At 35.2% G+C, this 21,274-nt stretch overlaps 1 protein-coding gene and 1 long non-coding RNA gene across 9 annotated transcripts in view; one reads left to right on the top strand and one right to left on the bottom strand.

The window, feature by feature from the left end:
- Nucleotides 1-1,261: 1,261 nt before the first annotated feature.
- The window catches only part of LOC128251095 (uncharacterized), a 76,975-nt gene continuing 56,962 nt past the window's right edge, over nucleotides 1,262-21,274 (bottom strand). For 3 of the 8 annotated variants that reach the window (XR_008266963.2, XR_008266962.2, XR_008266961.2), the window contains 3 exons: nucleotides 18,554-18,627; nucleotides 7,522-8,699; nucleotides 1,262-1,430 (listed from right to left, as the gene is read on the bottom strand). The gene's annotated coding sequence lies outside the window, so the exon portion shown is untranslated. Of the gene's footprint in view, nucleotides 1,431-4,253; nucleotides 8,700-12,469; nucleotides 12,650-18,553; nucleotides 18,628-21,274 lie in introns of those variants that run through there. The other 5 variants (XR_008266966.2, XR_008266964.2, XM_089346565.1 and 2 more) reach the window with 5 other exon arrangements.
- On the top strand, nucleotides 13,974-18,087 carry LOC128251092 (uncharacterized). The gene is made up of 2 exons (XR_008266960.2): nucleotides 13,974-14,284; nucleotides 17,334-18,087. It is a non-coding gene; the product is annotated as an uncharacterized LOC128251092 (long non-coding RNA).

The following is a 21,274-nucleotide window of genomic DNA, read 5'->3' as shown; positions in this document are numbered from 1 at the left end:
TAAGAAGCTTGCTTCCCAACTACATGGTTCCAGGTTCATTTCCACAGCATGGCACACTGGGCAAGTGTCTTTTACTATAGGTTCGGGCGAACCAAAAGCCTTGTGAGTGGATTTGGTAGATGGAAACCGAAAGAAGCCCATCGTCTGTATGTGTATACATACATACATACATACATACATACATATATATATATATATATATATATATATATATATATATATATATATATATATATATATATATATATATATATATATATATATATATCACATTTCTAAATCTCTCAAAGAGAGATATGCAGTAACAGCACGATAACGTGATATATATATATGTGTGTGTGTGTGTGTGTGTGTGTGTGTATCTTTGTGTCTGTGTTTGTCCCCCAACACCACTCAATACCAGGTGTTGGTGTGCTTACGTCCCGTAACTTAGCGGATCGGCAAAAGAAACCGATATAATAAGTACAGGTCTTAAGAAGAAAAAAAAAAAACTGCGGTGCTCCAGCATGGCCGCAGTGAAATGACTGAAACAAATACTAGAATAAAAGAATGTATATCCGTGTATTCACGTTTAAATACACATAGATGCATATATATATATATATATATATAAGAATTTAAGGATTGGAGAAAATGCATGTTATAATTGCATACTTTGCATACACATTGATTGGTATGTGTTGTCCAACCCACTATCCGGCAGCGTCCAATTCTCTAACGTTTTTTTTCAAATGAATCAAGTCATAACCTTATCCATCTATTGTTTTCATAATCGGTCATAATGTCTTACGTTTAAGATGATTCCCATGCTTTCCCTGATGAGAAGGTTACAATTTTAACATCAAAGATCCCTATGGATCACACAGGTTGTAATCCTTTGAAACATATGTAGGAATAAAGTATGCAATTATAACATGCGTTTTCTCCAATCCTTAAATTCTTAAATATACTCAAATACCCAAAATTTCAAGGAGTTCCTGCCTTAAAAACAGGAGCTAACCACAGTAATTTTGTGTTCTTTGCTACATTGGTTTCTATTAACCCATTTATTCTATCAGAAGAATTTTTATTCATTAAGATAGAAGAAATACACATAATTATATATATATATATATATATATATATACATATATATATATATATATATATATATATATATATATGTATATATATATATATATATATATATATATATGAACGATTGCAACGTGGAAGTTGTTTATAAGCCATTTAAAAACACACAAAAACAGTTAGATTCACTTCAACATTTAAATTTAATTTGCCAAAATATTTTCGTCGCTTTGAGACCGCGACCTGTTCACTGACAAAATTACGTGTATGTCCTTATATGTTTGCAGTTCGTTATAAGAAACCGACATAATACGTAATCAGACTTACAAATAAATCTCAGCATAGCAGCAGTCTCATACCTGTAAAAAGGGAAAGGTTAAAGGAAATTTAGCCGCTGCATGCTTTCAGTTAACATGTGGTACATGGGAAGTAACTTTCAAATATATTTGGATTTACTTCCCTTGAACAGTATTTGTATGTTTTTGTCTTCTCATCCAAGTCAAAGTTAATAAGACATATTCATGAACGAACATTCTATAGGTAAGCGTCCCATCCTTTTATCACACATAGTGTATCTAGGAATACATCACATGTCCTTTAGGAGTTTAGAAAAAGGTTTGTTTGATAAGCGGTTCCCTCATTGGCTCATAGATATTTTAAATAGGTATTAGTTGGATTGGTATTATTAATGTTGTTACAGCTTACTTCAGCAGACCTACGACCAATAGAGTTTTAGTCTAGATCACCAAATAACTATATTCATGTTTATGTAGTAAGGTGGTGTGAGTGCATGTGTGTGTGTGGGAACAATGAAAAGTTTTTACTGCATTTTTGACTTCCAGAAAAATGAAAAAAAGAGAGTTATTTACAAATGTTCACTACCTTACAAAGACTATATTATCCAGTTAAATGGTCTTACCTAAATGCACTAAAAACATTATAACATAATCTGAATATCATTGTGTGTGTGTGTGTGTGTGTGTGTGTGGGTGGGTGGGTGTGTATGCAGAGAGAGAGAGAGAGAGAGAGAGAGAGAGAGAGAGTGTGTGTGTGTGTGTGTGTGTGTGTGTTAGGTGTGGTGTACAGAAATTGAATATTGAGGAAAAAAAGTCGTCAGAATTTTGGAAAGAAAAATCTTTTTGTTTCTTCATTGTTATTAGCGCTTTCGTTCGTTTCTCGAACTTGTCAAATAAAATTTTGTGAATGTACAAACAGCTTGTTCATTTATATAAAACAGATGTTTTTTGGGGGCTTTTGGTCAGAAGAAGAGAACATTGTTTTTTTTTTGGGGGGGGGGGGGGTTCCATGACAATAGAGTAATCCGAAGATCATAAATTTGTCAAATAGAAACCTCAACAAGAATGAGATGAACCTCCTATTAAATGGTTTGAAGTTTACCCCAAAACCCAACCCTAATCTCATTGAACTGAAATCTGATATCGAACACTTCAACCACCATCTCCGACTTATACAATTCTTCAGCAGTAAGAATTTAAACGATGAATCAATATTCAGAAATAAATCCCATTTCACCCCCTACAAGGGAAAGGACAAATATTTAGACGTGTATGTACACACGATTTCAAAATTTCACCTAAATACCCAAAGATGCAAACAAAACCTTCGTTAAGAAGAAAAGGAAATCTTACAAACACTGAAGAATGACAATTCAATCATCCTAAAAGAAGCCGATAAGGGAGGGACGATAGTAATCGTGGAGAAGGACTATCATAAAAATAAAATATTGGAAATTTTAACAAACCAAATCTACTACAAGGAAGAACCAAGACACTCAGAAAAAACGATAATGAATAAAATCAGAAGACTAATCAATGAATTCCAAGATTCCTTCACAGACAAGGAGAAATATTATATTATGCAACTCTGTAATCAAAGAGAGCAATTTCTACGGATTACCCAAAATCCACAAAAGCCCCGAAATACAAAATGCCATAAATAAGCAGAAGATCCAGTACGTAAAAATATCAAGGCCTGCTGATCTCAAACTAAGACCAATAGTTGCTGGACCGCCCTTTAATACCCAGTTATGTAAGGGATGGCATAAATTTCATCCAACAAATCCCTCCCACTGTCGTAGAATGTACTATACTTACAAGTTTTGATGTCACCAATCTCTATACTAATATACCTCACACTTTAGGCCTAAAAGCAATCAGTCACTGGGTAGAGAAACATAGAGGATGGATAAATGTACAATTCAAGACTAACTCCATCACCAAGGCCACACTCCTAGTACAAAACACCAGGACTTACAAATATATATATATATATATATATATATATATATATATATATATATATATATATATATATATATATATATATATATATACATATATATATAACATGCAGAAAATTGCACTACTGGGCACTGCACACATCCTACGCAAAACACTTTCAATACAGTAACCATAAGAGCATCACAGCAAACCACAGCACATACCCAAGGCACACAGAGCTGCGCTCGGTAGTGAAGTGAAAGCACGTTATAAAAATAAAACTACTGAATAATAATAATAATAATAATAATAATAATAATAATAATAATAATAATTACAATAATAATAACAATAATAACAATCCTTTCTACTCTAGGCACAAGGCCTGAAATGTTTTGAGGGGAGTGAGCCAATCTATTAGATCGACCACAGTACGAAACTGATACTTAATTTATCGACTCCGACAGGATGAAAGGTAAAGACGATCTTGGCAGAATTTGAACTCAGAAGGCAGCGACGGGCGAAATACCGCTAGGCATTTCGTCCAGCGTGCCAGATTCTGCCAGCTCGCTGCCTTAATAATAATACCAGGCAGTGGCTCTCATGGCTTCTGATCTTAACTGATTGGAATTGTTATCATGTACATTGTTTTGTCTTGGTATAAAAGATGGGCTACACAAATATTCTGCTCAATATCACAGATTTGCTTGTCAGTTGTTTGACCATAACCAGTTGAGTATCTTCCTTGGTGGCTGACGATATGTGCATCTCTGATCATGAGCAGAAGTAGTGGGGCAGCATCATTGTCATGTGTGGAGAGGAATTCTTTGGGGTTTGAATAATTCCCCTCTGGAAACATGGGTGTTTCTTTCATCATCCTTGTACAAACCTTATTCAGGGACTTTGAGTGGGATAGGCTAGTCAACCTAAAGAAAATTCTAATTGGGCACCACGAGAGAGAGAGAGAGAGAGAGAGAGAGAGAGAGAGAGAGAGAGAGAGAGAGAGTGAGAGAGAGAGAGAAAGAGAGAGAGAGAGAGAAGAGAGAGAGAGGGGGAGAAGGAGAGAGGGAGAGAGAGAGGGGGAGAAGGAGAGAGGGAGAGAGAGAGAGGGGGAGAAGGAGAGAGGGAGAGATAGATAGAGATAGGTAGATAGATAGGGAGAGAGAGAGAGAGAGAGAGAGAGAGAGAGAGAGAGTGAGAGAGAGACTCAAGATTTTGGAGAGACTCAAGAGAATTATTTAGGAGGATGAAAAATGCTTCTTTTTGAGAAGTAGAGAGAAAGAAGATAATACTGCGTTGGTGGTCTCTTATCAAAAGAGACCAAAAGGAACAGGTGTAGTTTAGAAGGCGAGATAGCTTGTGAGTGGGTGGACGAAGTATGAAATCTTTTTTTACAGTACAGTACTGTCTCGTTACTATCTAGTATTCGAGGGTAAGTTTCATCAGATGTTGTAAGCCTTGAATTCTCATGCAGGAATCCAGTTTGAAGTCTTAAGGCATCGTATTTTTGTTGTGTGTGATATGGAAGGACAAGTGAAGCACAAAATGGGAAGTGCTTCGACTGTTCGGCTCACTTGAAGTACGAGAGAGTGTGAGACATAAGGTGTGTTGTGGGGTGTGTGAATATGTTGGGTAGTTACGATGAAGCAGTGGTTGATGACTGGTTTAATGCGGAAAGCGGTATAAGATGATGTATAAGATAGATGAGAAAGAGATCAAGGGTGTTTTCGGTATTTGAGTGTCAACCTGGGATGCATACAGAGGAGGTGAAATGTGGAAGAAAATTGATGATTATAAAAGACTCGACTTTTTCATTGGCATAATAGGCGGCATCAATGAGTAATAAGTTCACAAGGAGCTGGGAATGCTGAAGCCATAGTTATCTGTGCCCTCAACGTTCTCAGTGACTTCAACATTCTCATCTCTTAGAGAGAGTCGAAGTAAGATATATTACCCTAATCAAGAGATATTGTCGAAGAGATACAGATGGTTTGTTAAGTTAAATCGGGTATCAACATGGGCGTAACTTAAAAATGAAAGACTTCTACGTAGTATATAACACGACTACATTATACTAGAAGGTTAATAGAGGATTAATAGGACTTGAAGGACGGATGTGATTAATTATTCATAGTAGTATTGTTGTTGTTGGCACTCCGTCGCTTACGACGTCGAGGGTTCCGGTTGATCTGATCAACGGAACAGCCTGCTCGTGAAATTAACGTGCAAGTGGCTGAGCACTCCACAGATACGTGTTCTCTTAACGTAGTTCTCGGGGATGTTCAGCGTGACACAGTGTGACAAGGCTGACCCTTTGAATTACAGGCACAACAGAAACAGGAAGTAAGAGAAAGTTGTGGTGAAAGTGTACAGCAGGGTTCGCCACCATCCCCTGCCGGAGCCTCATGGAGCTTTAGGTGTTTTCGCTCAATAAACACTCACAACGCCCGGTCTGGGAATCGAAACCGCGATCCTATGACCGCGAGTCCGCTGCCCTAACCACTGGGCCATTGTGCCTCCACAGTAGAAGTACTAGTTGTAGCAGTAATAGCAGTAGTAATAACATTAGTATCAGTAGAGTTGTTAATGGTAATAGTAGTTGTAGTAGTAGCAGAAGCAGCAGCTGCAGTAGTAGCAGTATAGAAGCAGCAATAGAAGCAGTAGTAGTAATTGTAGCGGTAGTTGTAGCAGTAGTTGTAGTAGTTGTAGCAGTAGCAGTAGAGTCAATGACTATAGCAGTAATAACCGCGGTGGCAGCATCAGTGCAATCACTAGCAGTAGGTCTGGCAGCAGCTGGAGTAGTAGCAAGACCAGCTGTAGCAATAGTAGCAGTAGCAATAGTAGCAGTAGTAATAGTAGCAGTAGCAATAGTAGCAGTAGCAATAGTAGCAGATTCCCTCTAAACGACATTCTCGAAAACTATATTCTGACCTAAGCTTATCAAAGCCATCTAATCCCCTCTTTAGAGAGGTGACGATCACTCAAGTTCAGACCAACTTATTCGTGAATCAGGTAATCCGGTCTTTTTTTAGTTTTTCACTTTCAAAATGAAACATTCAGTTTCCACTAACTGAGTCCTTGCTTATGCGCCTTAAGGTGACCTTGTTTCTGCAGCCACGTTATCCCTAAACTCCACATTTATTTACAACAATAGCAACAACAATGATACAAATAACAAGACTATATGGAACTTCCGGATTTTCTAAGGTTATCGTTGATGCAAAACTGCATTATATTGGTGATGTACCCTTTGAAGGACATTAATAGGAGAGGACGAAAACTTTCAGGATTAAATTAATACAAAAGTAGTATTACCTCCCTAAAGCGTTCAAAAGCAGAAGCACAGACTGAAGTAAGCCACTAGAAATAGGAAAAGTAAATTCACTAGAGCCTTGAAAACACCTTGGGATGTATTGAAATTTCCACCAGAAATATACCGTGCAAATGAAAATGGATTTCCACCAAGGTTACTATACAGTGTTTTGAAAACAATTTAGAGTCAGAAGCCAGAGCAGACTACACATTTGCTGGTTTAACGAAAAAGTGAACTGGAAAATTTTCATTCTGGACAACCGCTCAGCTCATTCATAGCTGAAATCTTGTCAGAACAATATATTTACGCTAAACTTTATGTCCCTTATTCAAAGTGAAAAGCAAGGAATTCTGCTTCATGAAGGGGAAGTATCCTTACTTTTCGCGAGAAGTATGTTGGATGTGGTTAGCAAGTGTTGGCAAGCTTATAAAAACATTTATTGAAGCATACAACATGAAAGACAAACTCTGCATCGTTCCTAGTGGTTGGCATCATTTTAGACTATTAACACTGGTCAGCATAAATTACGGCCTGTCTTGATGTTTGAGAATTTACGTAACGGAAATTTGAAAGATTTTATAGGATTTCATGTAATAAAAGAGAAAGAACGTATTAATGAGTTGTTTCCGTATCACAAATCTTTTAGGGGATCTGATGCCAAGAATTAAGCAAGTAGACTTAAAGAAGAAAATTTGGTTGTCTGGATGAATGCTAATGAGAAAACGCCCGTTGCGTATCACTGTACTGACTCTGAAATTGTATATATTGTTTCGAATTCTGGCAAAAGCAATGAAAATGGTGAGGAAGATAGTGATGAGAATAAAGTAGATGTCGGTGAAAGGTTTAGCATTGATGAGTGAACTGAGATGTTTGAAAATATCTCAGAAACGCAATAACCTTGTTGGACGAAATAGATACTTGTCGAGATGAATAATTCCAAGGTGCTTCAAGTAACTTTGGAAATCACCTTCCTAAGTTTTCATCCAATATTTACTATTATCATCATCATATACTTCATCGTCGTCGTCGTCGTCATCATCGTCGTCATCATCATCATCATCATCATAATCATCATCATCATCATCATCATCATCATCATCATCATCTTCACTACCGCCACCGCTGCCGCCACCGCTGCCGCCACCGCTGCCGCCACCGCTGCCGCCACCGCTGCCGCCACCGCTGCCGCCACCGCTGCCGCCACCGCTGCCGCCACCGCTGCCGCCACTGCTGCCGCCGTCACCGTCGCCGTCGCCGCCGCCATCAATTCATGTGTCCATGTAAAGCTGGTAAGCCATGACAAACTGAAGAAAGTATATAAACCCGCCTAGGCAAAAAGAAACTGCAAAGAAATATGTACAGATAAAGAATAGTCAAATGTTTTTGTTATATATGTTAAAACTTTCCGTAGTTTTCCTGAATTCGATTATTTTGTATTTGGTTGGCTGATCAAAATAAAAATGCGCCTCTACCATTAAATAGCCTTTTAAGACTAGTTTTAAAAATATACTGAAATAAATAATGTCATAGTAACCATTAGCGAGAACATATATTTAACGTGTATGGTTTGTGTATTTGCCGATAGGATAAGATTTGGCGTGGCGGAGATTACTCTCTCAGAGCACCAGGTGTTAAAACGAATGTGAGTAATGGACAGGCCTAAAAGCAAATACACAAACATATACGTTAAGTATATGTGGTCAACAATGTTTATTAAACTAGTGCTGCTTCTAATTCATACTTGAATATCATAATAGTTCCGAATACTCTCCTCAAGAACGCAAAAGTGATTTCAGACACCCTGTTTTGCCAGCTCGCCACCATAGCATCCTAAAGTATTGGGTTCAAATTTTTGGCACAAGGCCAACAATTTCGGGGGATGAAGTAAGTGTACTACATCGACCCTCGTACTGAACTGGTACTTATTTTATCGACTCCGAAAGTAAGCATAAAGACGGACGGAATGCCGCTAAGATTCTGCCACTTCACCGTTTTAGCATCTTGAAATATTTACAATTGATTTTCTATGCAAGTAGATTCCTTTTTGTTAGGCGATGAATTATTGGTTCATCAATCTGTTAAAATAGAAAAAAGAAAATGAAAATTAAGAATCGATATATACATAATAATAATAATAATAATAATAATAATAATAATAATAATAATAATAATAATAATAATAGTAATAGTAATAATAATAATAATAATAATAATAATAATAATAATAATAATAATAGTAATAGTAATAATAATAATAATAATAATAATAATAATAATAATAATAATAATAATAATGATGATGATAATAATAATAATAATAATAATAATAATAATAATAATAATAATAATAATAATAATAAAGAATAATAAAGAATAATAATAATACGGTACTGATAATCACCAGGACTGTGGAGAAAGTGGTGCTCTTGGCAAATAGTTTGAGAATGAAATTTTGAACTGCACTTGGTGCCATCTTGCTAACACCTTTTATAACCTCGTAACAGCTTCTATTTTCCACCCACAAACTATATATCTACTGTAGATTATACAAGAAAGGGAAACCTGAGTTTCATTGCGCTGAATATTGATATTTAAAGAAGAAGGAACTTGAAGATATGTGAAACAGTCAATTAGCAACAACTACTTTCTCGAAATCCGAAGAACCAAAGGCTTGTAAGCCATAAAAAAAAATCACGGTTTGTTTAGTCACAGATTTTCAGATGAATATCCCCTGTAATTATACTATTTTGGGTATACCTTTATTCATGTCTCTATTTTTTCCGTGCATAATGGAAAAGCCAAGGACAATGGTAAAACGTTGAAAACAACTTCATTTTCAGAACTGTAGTATTATGTAAAATTTCACATCGGAAAAACAGTGCATCTTTTAAAAAGGATGTAATTATCTCACTGGAACGAACAACATTATCCTTGAAAACGTAATAAGAAACGAGCAAAGAAGACACATTGTATATAATTGACCTGTATCTAAGGAATAAACATAACAACTCTCTCTCTCTCTCTCTCTCTCTCTCTCTCTCTCTCTCTCTCTTTACACACCCACGCGGGGGTGACTGTTTGTGTGTAAGTGGCTAAGGTGGTTCCCAGCCTATTCGACTTATATAGGTGACTATTCTAGTTTGGGATTATGAAAAACATAAAGGCCTACTTGAAGACAAAAGGGGCTATTCTACCAGTATTTTGAAAATACATAAAAGCCCACATGAAGACAAAATTAGTTGTTCTCAAATTTTCTGTTCAGAAGGGGTTGATTAGCTGTAAGTAGAGCTAGGCGTTCTGATAGACAAAGATCGCAGCGTCTCTTGGTGGTGTTGTAGGAGGTTGTTTTTGTGAGTATACGCCAGTTTAAACTATAATCTACGTTTTTATCCTTAAGCTCCCAAATGTATGTACTGAGCCCTGTTGAGTTGGCCTTACTCCTATTTCTGAAGCTCGATTGGTGCGTATTATATCTAAGAATCATTTGTTTCTTAGTAGCGCATATGTGTGATTTCGTTTGGCTATTTGTGTGGACGTCACAGCGGTATACTACATTATTTGTCTTGCATCTCTTTGAGAAGTGGCACTTAGTTCTATCTCTGCAAAAATAATTAGGCGTATTTGCATTCGTATTTAATTATCCGTAAACTAGTTTCGAAATTAACATTTTCTTATCGAAAATATCTGTTTCTCATCACTACGGACCATTAAATAAATATAATTCTCAGAATCGTATACTAGTTGTTCCCCACGAATGAAGCACGTGTACACGGTTCTGTTAATTATATTTTTATGGTAAGATTCAAAAGTCTTCGTTTTGGCGCGCTAAATCCGGGAATATCTCTGCAGAAAATGGTATCTGCATCGAATATACCATCTTTGAGAACGTGGTTATGGTTAATTAAATTAAAACATTAGGGTAAAAAATTGGATATTAATCAATATCAATTTAATACCAGGGAAGACTTTTGAATCTTACCATAAAAATATAATAATCAGAATCGTGTACACGTGCTTCATTCGCGGGGAACAACTAGTATACGATTCTGAGAATTATATTTATTTAACGGTCCGTACTGATGAGAAACAGATATTTTCAGTAAGAAAATGTTAAGCAATAATTGATTTAGATAAGATAGAGAATAGAGAGTAAATGCAGGGATATTGTATTTGTAAATCCATTGTTTAGGCAGAATGGTATACATATAAGAATGGTATACATATAAGAATGGTATACATACCTTATATGTGTTCCATTCTGCCTAAACAATGGATTTACAAATACAATATCTCTGCATTCACTCTCTATTTCCTATCTTATCTAAATCAACTATTGCTTAATTATCCTCTCACACCGTCTCGGATGAAGGGATATAATAAATATCCTGGAAACAGCTGTAAGACCTTCTATTTATAAATGTTCTATAATGTACACAGCCTTGGTTTTTTATCTCATTACGAAAAGTAAATCCTTATATTCACATGCTGATATATGACCTGCGTTGGACACCTTATTCACATAATCACCGAACCTGGAGCTTAACTATGGTCTATCCATAGCACTTAGTCAGCATTACTGAAACCTATATATATGTATACACACACACACACACACACACACACACACACACACACACACACATATATATATATAGGGTGTCCGAGCTAATTTGACTGTTTTCATAAAAGGAAAACAAAATACAAATCTCATCCAAAATAAAAGTATAAAATGAAAAAGTATCGACTAGATTATGGCTGGGAAATAAGAGTTTGCTCAAAGTAGCCGCCGTCTGCTTCCATCACGGCCTCAAGACGACTCCAGGACTTGGTGCATGCGTTCCTAACCGTATCTCTGGGAAAACATTTAAACACCACCTTGATCTAGGCCATCAACTAGGCATTGATGTTGAAGGCAAGACGGTTGGTGTCTTTCTCAACCACAACCGTACATAGTAATCCATAGGATTACAATCGGATGAATTAGGTGGCCAGAAATTGGGGCTGGTGAAGTTATAGAAATTCTCCGCTAACCACATCTGACTCTTTCTAGAGGTAAGGCAATGACCCAAATCCTGCTGCCACACGTATGGTCTTCCAACAGCAGCCCTCTCCAGTCAGAGATTGACCAGTCTCCAGCATCTTCACATAGTCGTCTGGATTGAGCCTAATTTCCTGTTCATCAGTTGTTGGCTGAACTCCGACGTGCGAACGCAGTCAGAACTCTTGCTGTGTCCCATCGTGATGACCACGGTTCATAGCTTCCGTCGCAGTTGTCCATGTTACGTCTTAAAGCCTTTACAATGTTCATAGAGCAATGAGCAATAGTCATGATATCGGCATTTTGATACTCGGCGCGAATCATTATGATACAGGTAACTCTTTTTCAATATTCAGTTGACTTCTAGTCTTTCCTGTCAGTTATCTTTTTCTCAATTATAACTTTAATGCTTATGCTCTCCAACGCCGTTGACTGTTCATCGCTATACCAAGCATTTCTTGAAAAAAAAGTGGGGGTATAAAATATCGTCAAATCTAGCCTGAGTACTATGTAGTGTGTGGCAATTGAATTAATATCTGGAAATGGTACTAATGTCTTTATTGTTGTAAGAAGTTACTCTTTCACGTTATGAGAAATACACACATATGCACAAAGGCTTTTGGATTTTAATAAAATTTATTCTAATAAAAAAGCATTTATTTAAAAAGAAACTGCACTAATAATTTTAATATTTGTTATAAATCCATCAAATTTTTGATTCGAGCAACTGTTACTTCGATCAATTCTCTTTTTGGGTTTATTATTTTCCATAAATTGAATTTCAAACAAATATTTTAGACTAACTACCTGTATGCTGCATTTAGCAAATTTATAATTTTGAAATAGCGATAATGTCCTCTTCGTCAACCTCTTTCTTCAGGACTGCTGTCAACATTCATTAAACTTCTGTCAAGATAGCTTGCCTGCTTAATTTATTGATTTTTTTTCTTGCTTTTGAACGGCTTTCCCTGCAAAATATTTCGATCACTAAAAATTTTCAAGTTAATAGAAAAAGTTGAAAGCTATAAAATTTATTCATAAATTTGTTCAATTTTCAGGAATAGGATTTGTTTTAACTGCCGTAGAGAACTTGTTAAATTCATAAATATATTAATAACAATTCCAGGTGTCACGTTGAAAAAGCTGTTGCAAACGTGACTCACTCACATATAAACGTGCCTGATCACACACTTATATATATATATATATATATATATATAGCTTTAACTAGTATAGCTTTAACTATTACACCGGTTAAATATGTACTAATTTTATCTTCATTATTATTTTAAATTTAAACTTCGTTCAACTTGTATTTAAAACAATGATAATTTAAAACAATGATAATTTATGTAAGATGTTTTTTGTATATAATATACATGTTATTATAATGGATGAAGGGATGATTATTGAATGGTTATTATTTTGATATTATGATATTTTTAAAATAATTTTTCTATCTTTATATAATAAGTATTTCATATTAATTCATTTGGTACTTATTGTTGGTTGGGATATATATCTAATTATAGTTCTACTTACGATCTGACGAGTAGCTATATTTTTGAATAGAATTTATTTTCGATAATTTCAATTGATTTTAATCGATTTAAATTTCTTTTCTATTTGAAAATTGGTTATGAAACACGTGTACACATACAACACACATACACACACGCACAAAAGAAAGTTGTTACACATGCCAGTGACAACTTAAGTGAACAACAGATAAATACAAGTACATTAAATACCAAAGAACATAAATCCTTGATTTATTAAAATCATCTTTGCCCCAAGATGATTTGTCATAAATATCAAATGTTACTTGTGACCGTTTCTATATCAGAAATGGAGATAATTTCAAGAATTTCTCTAAAGCTGACATGCCATTAAAGACAAGGACCGGCTTATTGTTTAAAAACATTCGAAGACATGCGTAGCCTGTCCTTTTCCTTAATGGCATAGTAGCTTTTGGAGAAATTCTTGAATCTTGAGATTGGCTTCCCTGTATACAGAGAGATATAATTAGATAGGCAGACATACCTACATATATATATATATATATATATATATATATATATATATATATATATATATATATATATATATATATATATATATATACATATATATATTCGCCATGATAGATCGCTGACCACTACATTTTTATTTTTTTCTCCTTGTTTCTCTCCTTATTTCTTTCTGTGTTCCTTTCAGTTGAAGAGCGTAGGCTCGAAACGTCAAAGACTTTCTCTATTCCCGAGCGTTAAACTAATACATCCATTTGTTGTTTACACCACCTGTCTTCGTCTGTTGTTTTTGTCGTAAATTCTCCCATGTATATACACACACACACACACACACACACACACACACACACACACACACACACACACACACACATATATGTAGTAATACCATTTCAACTGCTGACACTCCTGTAATTGTACAGTTTAATTGCGGTTATTATACAGCTAGGCTCGTAAAAATTACTGAAAGACATCGGCAAGGACACCTCTTGTCGCTGTTTTCTTTACACAAGAACGCTGGAATCGCACTTAAATTTGAAGGGACGGTCTTCTTCTATAGCCAGAGAGTGGATGCCATTTGCAGCCAATAACAGTTGTATAAATTTTCTTTCTATCATGCCTGTGCTTTGCCATTTTTCTTTTCTTTTTGCTGTTTTAAAATGTATTATTCCAAGTTTGTTACTTCCTTTTCTTTTTCTTTCGGTTGGATATTATTCTATTCCTTTTTTGTATGGTTTTTCTCTGCACACACCTGCATGCATTTTGGAAAAAAAACCCCACTGAGAAACATAGTACAAATGATCTTACACGATACATTAACAAGAGTCTATGGAAGCATTCTTTCCACACATGCATACAAGTATACAATAACATATATACCTCGTATATCACGTGTCTTCAAATATCACCAGACATTTTCAGCTCTGTTTTAACATCAAGCTTGAATTTCTGACGCGATTTCCATCGGATGATGCTCCTAGCTTACAGATATGACTGCACTGTTTTACTTTGTATGGAATCTTGGTCATATCACATTTCATCAGAAATATACCGCAGCGTATGTTATTCAACTTGCTACATTGTTTATCTCTATCGGACTGCTAACACAGGCCGCTCTTTTTAGCACGGCACCTATTAAACATTCATAATCACTTTCCCCTTGATATTCACTTGGATACTTACATACTTGTTTACAGAACTTGGCAATTATACCAACTCAAAGGTATTCACATAAGACACACATTCACATAAGAGTTATTTCATTTACGCTTGCTATAGTATAAATGAAATAACTCGTAAAGATCATTTACATGGTACACATTTTTGCGTACAACAATATCCCGGATTTTCAGACCTATCTGATAACAAATGTGTAGCAGTCTACTAACATTTGCTCATGTTAGTAATTTTGCATCTTCATCCGTTTTTTGTTATCTTTTCCTTTATATTGATTGGTATAGAATGCTGTATTCCCAGCAGTCTAGGAGCAGAGCTGATATGTTGACGCCATTTAGCTAACATTCTCGATATTCATGTATCAAACCCAGTCGAAATACCGACACTGTTCAGTACGTTAGCGAATTACATAACTCAACTTGACAAACACCTTGTTTCTGTGCAATACTTGTCTTAGGGAAGTGTTCAGATACATCTTCAATGTACCTAATGTAATATATACAAAGGCAACGGTATTTCGTGACAAGTGAAAAGTTCGTTAAAAAGTATTTTGTGATTAGTTCACTTCTAACAGTCGAAAAGAAAAGACATTAGCTGAAATAATTATCAAACCAAAACGTCTAGTTGAAGCTAGGCCTTCTGCAAACTAGAGTGGTTAGTAAGCAACAAGATAAGTACGTAATCGAGCCTTTATATAGATAATTTTGTTATGTCATCTGAGAAAGATATTCCTATTGACAAACACTCATTTTCTTACAAACAACACCTAAATCATTTTGGTGTACACTATATCGTTTCGTTTGTGCCGGCTATGTTATGTTCCCCATTGTGGCAAATCATTCGATATTGGCCCTGAAACCGTCGGCGCCAGTCGAAATATTAACGGAAATAAAACGTTATTGAAAACCACATTTCTGATAACATCTCATACATATCTTCTGTAAAATATATTTTTATATTTTTGAAATCCAGTTATTAATCAATACATAAGTACATGAAGAGAATCGCGCGCGTGCGCACACGCACAAACGTACACACGCACGCACACACTTACTCACACACACGCACAAATACAATCATGCATCATGGATACATATATACATATACAAATACATACATACACACGCACGCACACACACACACACACACACACACACACACATACATATAACGCATACATATATACATAGGTATACACACATACACGCATATATGTTGAATAATCTTACACCCATTTCGCCATAAAAAATATTACTATTTCAGTCAGAGATTTCTTCGATTTTTCTATAATTTAGAACTTTCCATTTCAGTCAATACAATAATTTCTATTATGGTTTGCAATTATTTTCTTTTATTAAGAATTATAGTTCTTAGTTAATGGTTCATGAAAAAAGGATCTAAAAAAACAATTATATTGTAAAACAGTAATAGAAAGTTATACTTTCTCGATAAAAGTATAACGTTATGTGGAAAAGAAAGGCTTGATGTGAGGAAAAAGACAAAGTTTAACGTTTCGGACAATATTTTTCATGCATCGATTTCCAAACAAGATCATCACCAAGTTACTCAAATTCTACAGCTCTGCTGTGTCGTTATACAACTACTTCAAGCAGAAATTTAATCATGAAAGCTGAAACTCACACATGCCCATCTATCTATCTATCTATCTATCTATCTATCTATCTATCTATCTATCTATCTATCTATCTATCTATCTATCTGTCTGTCTGTCTGTCTGTCGGTCTACATACACACACATATACATACATGCACACAAATACATACACACATACATACATACATACATACATACTTTATAAAGCTCATCCAAGGGTATCGGCTATCAGATACTATCATCCAACGAAAATAGATCGCGTCATTGAAAATTCGTAAATATAAGAAGGAGAATGAAGAGAGCATTTCGATTTATACGTAGGTCTGAAGAGTCAATATTTTCCAGTATTACTGGAATAATATTGATTCAATATATTATTTAACATATTATATAATAATACTTCAGCAATAAACTTCTGGTAAAGCATCGATGAAACAACTGTAAAATTATGAAATAAAACGAGTTTCTCATTCCATTCTCCTTGTTATGTTTACACACGCGCGCGTGCACACACACGCACACACACACGCACACACACACACACACACACACACAAAAAAACACACTCACTCACTCACAAACACACATACACGCACACAAACACGCACACACACACACACACATGCAGACACAAGCGCTTTTATTACATAAGCATAAGTACGTCGTTAAAATGTTCGCTTCCCAAGCACGTTTTCGAGTTCAGCATCTTAGGCAAGTATTTTCTATTACAGTCTCGGGGCGATCAATCTCTTTTGAGTAAATTTAGTGACAGAAACCATGCAGAAGACTGTCGCACATATACAATGTGTTTGGGCTAAATGTGACGATATTTTATGTTTCCTCTTTTCAGGAACAACTTGAAGTATTGGTCAACGGCGTTGCAGAGCAAAGACATTAAAGTTGTAGCTGACATGGAAGACTGAAAGTCATCTGAATATTTTGAAAAGAGTTACCTGTATCATTATGATTCGCGAAAACACCTAAAGCTCCGCGAGGCTCTGGCAGGGGGTAGTGGCGACCCCTGTTGTACTCTTTCGCCCCAACTTTCTCTCACTGTTTCTTGAATAACGCGATGGACTGGCGTCCCGTCCAGCTGGGGGCAACACATACGCCATAAAAACCGGGAAACTGGGCTCATGAACCTGGCTAAGTTTTAAAAGGACGCATAAAAAAAGAATAATAAAAAAATATATATAAGACAAGGAAGAAAATGGAAGAGAGATTCAACTGACAAACATCAGTAAAATTTACTTACTATAATCATAGGAATAAATAAATACATATCTCCACTCTTACAGCTGTTTCTACTTCGGGTATCCAGAATGCTACAGTTGACATATCATACAAAAATTGAACTCCAATGCTTCATCAGAGAGTCTGTAAGTCCATAATGGTAAGATTTACTGACTTTCTGATGAGGCTTTGGAGTTTAATTCATGCTGTAGCATACTGGACCCCGAAGTAGAAACAGCTGTAAGAGTGGAGTTGTATTTATTTATTCCTATGATTATAGTAAATAAATTTTGCTGATGTTTGTCAATTGAATCTCTTCTCCTTTTTCTTCCTTGCCTCATAAAAATTCTGGATAAACTTTTGTTTACCTACACTTGTACCTATTATTCAATTGTACTATTGCCTTGCAACAGACAGTAACTCTTTGAATATAAATAGGTATCCCCCCAGTAGTATATTAGATATTTATTATCCCTTAGATGATTGTCTAACCTCTAACTCTTATATATATATATATATATATATATATATATATATATATATATATATATATATATATATATATATATATATAAATATCAAATATGAAGGTCATTACGTTATAGATGTATGTATGCCTGTGTGAGTATGCGTGTCATGTATATATTTATGAATATGTTTATGTATGTATGTTTGTAGGTAGGTAGGCGGGGAGGTGTGCGCATCCGTATTTTTATTCGTGATATGTTAAAATTTTTTAATAGAAAGAAAGAAAGGAAGGAAGGAAGGAATAAAGAAAGAAAGAAAGAAAGATGGCACAAAAAACATTTGTGTTGAAAGAAATGGTGTTTTACTTACGTCTCAGTTGGAACTTAGTAGACTTCCGTGATATGTCGAGTATTTTAATGATTGTCAGAGAAACTGTGTTGGCTCTTGGCAGTCGAAAAAATAAATTGAAGAAATCAAAAACAATCACATGGAACAGTTATCGGAAAAAATCGATAAATGATTAAATCTTTGCAAAATGTACGAATGAGAAAACGAACAATGGGAATTAAATTAAAAGAGAGAAGTCGAAAAGGGATCAGGTTGAGTTAACTTCTACGACTTGGCATTGTGGTAACTTTGTGTCATGTAAACAATGAAATAGAATTTCGATTAAGTTGAAAACAGTCAGTGAATGAAGAATCATCTTATAGCATGTTTCTCTAACATTCATATACACACACACGCACACAAGCACTCACGCACATACAGAAATAAGCACCTACAAACTCATGCATTCTTTTAATCGTTTATCTGTTTCTGCCATTAGACTTCGATCGCGCCAGGAAAACTACCTTGAGAGATTTACTTGATGAAATCGACTGCAGCACGTATTTTCACCACTAGCAGTTATTCAATTCGTTCTATTTACCAATGTGCTAAGTTGTATGGACATTTACAAATACACACCAGTTGTCAAACACAAAGATATGCAGATACAAGTTTATACAAACAAACTTATACATACACAAGCACACGCATACACAAACACACATGCGTGAATACATACACGTATATACAGGATGTTCGGGTTAAATTTGACAGTTTTCATATAAGGAAAACAAAACACAATATCCTATCCAAACGTAAAAGTTTATATATATATATATATATATATATATATAAAATCAAAACATACCATCTAGATTGTAGCTGGAAAATAAAAGTTTACTCAAAATAGTCGCTCCCAGCTTCCACCACGGCCTCAAGACGGCTCCAGAACCTGGCGCATGTGTCCCTAACTGTATCCCCGAGATCTTCGAACACCTTGTTAAACTTGGCCGCCAATTTAGCATTGGGGTTGAAGGCAGAGTGATTGGTGTCTTTCTCAACCGCGCCGCACACATAGTAATTGATAGGTTTATAATCGGAGGAATTAGAAGGCCAGAAATTGGGGCTGGCAAAGTTGTAGAACATTTAGGGTGTACGTTATGCATTGTAAGCAGCGTCCTTCTTCTTATATCTAGTTTATGTAATTCTGTTTTTGTTCACTTTAAAAAAAGAACAGAGTATCTCAACACTGATATGGCCCACGTATCGATTGCTTTAATGATATTACTTACATTTAGTTTTATTTCAATTGCTTTTCTAACCCTTCTCTCGTATATTTTGAGAAAAGCGTTTCTCCTTCCATCTGATAGATAACCAACATGTACTTCTTCCATTATTATCTAAACTACTGCTATTTACTAGTAGCAGTATTCGTTAGGATATCACAAACTTTGCCTTCGATTCATTGGAAAATGAAGTGTGAGTTGGGATAACCTGACTGTTATTTCTAGCCGTTAGATTGGTATCGTTGGAATTTCCTGGTATTAACCCTAGGTGAAATTGAAAACGAAACGCTACTGATATTTCAAAATCTATGCAAACCATAGCACACAGGCTGAATATCAAAAGACCGATACTTCCATGTATCTCATTAGTTGAAATGCATTTAAAATTTTTACATTTCTATTTATAGCCTACGAATTCTGGCTTCTATGCCTTAATATGGGGCCAGATCACCAGAGTTTGCCGATAGAAGTGTTACTATGGGAATAGATCCCGCAAAGTTGTACAATTTGCATTGAATGCCTATGTGGAATCTATTTATGTCGCTGAGGTGATGTCACTGAGAATATGATATATACATGATACACTAATTAAAAGTTTGAATTTGTTAATGAAATTTTCGTACATTTAACTGGAAAAGAGCGGTGGATAACATAATCAATAAACCACTGGAGAAGCATTCTAAGTTTGATTTCTAGAATGGTCAATAAAATAATTTTCAGTCGATTTAATCAACCGTCAGCCAACCCAAAAATGTTTAGCTATGTGCATGTATTAGAAGTCAATTTATTGAAGTTGAAATTACAAAAGCAGTCTATTCCGTATCGATTTCTTACATTGGCTCAGTCACTTATTTAATGGGGAGGAGATATAATCGATAGAATCGATCTCAGAATACATTTTATTTCATCAATCAGAAAAAGTAACGTCAGTTACAGCGAGGTTTGAACTCAAAATACAAAGAGACAAAATGAAACACAGATAAACATACTACCATCCATTCAACTGTTTCTTTTTATCATTGATATAAGATGGTGACAGTTGATTAATTCTTACTTACCTCATAAATTTTATTATCTTATCGGTTTATTTTATAACTCCTGGAAAGATGAACGATTAAGTCGAATATTGTGATATTTGATTTGGGAACATGAAGGCAAGTTTACTAAATAATGAAAGCTGTTTTCTCAAAGCACTACTGATTTCGACAGAAAATATTGGCATGCTATTTTCTCAAATATATGTATATATATATCGGGTTATATTCAATTGAAATTTAATCATCAATGTACTTTCCCTGATTATCTATAACTTCCTTCCATCTACAAGCTTTTTAATCCCATCAATGTAAAAATCTTTGGGTTTCAAAGCGAAAAACTCTGAAATGTCAGTTTCGACCTCCTCCTGGCTTGCGAAAGTTATGTCCCCCAAATGATACTGTAAACTATGAAACAAATGGCAGTCTAAAGGAGCAAGGTC

The sequence above is a fragment of the Octopus bimaculoides genome, chromosome 2 (genome assembly GCF_046866305.1).
Source record: "Octopus bimaculoides isolate indiv1 chromosome 2, ASM4686630v1, whole genome shotgun sequence".
Classification (NCBI taxonomy): domain Eukaryota; kingdom Metazoa; phylum Mollusca; class Cephalopoda; order Octopoda; family Octopodidae; genus Octopus; species Octopus bimaculoides.
The sequence above is the reverse complement of the archived record's forward strand: the minus strand, read 5'-3'. Positions and strand labels throughout refer to the sequence as shown.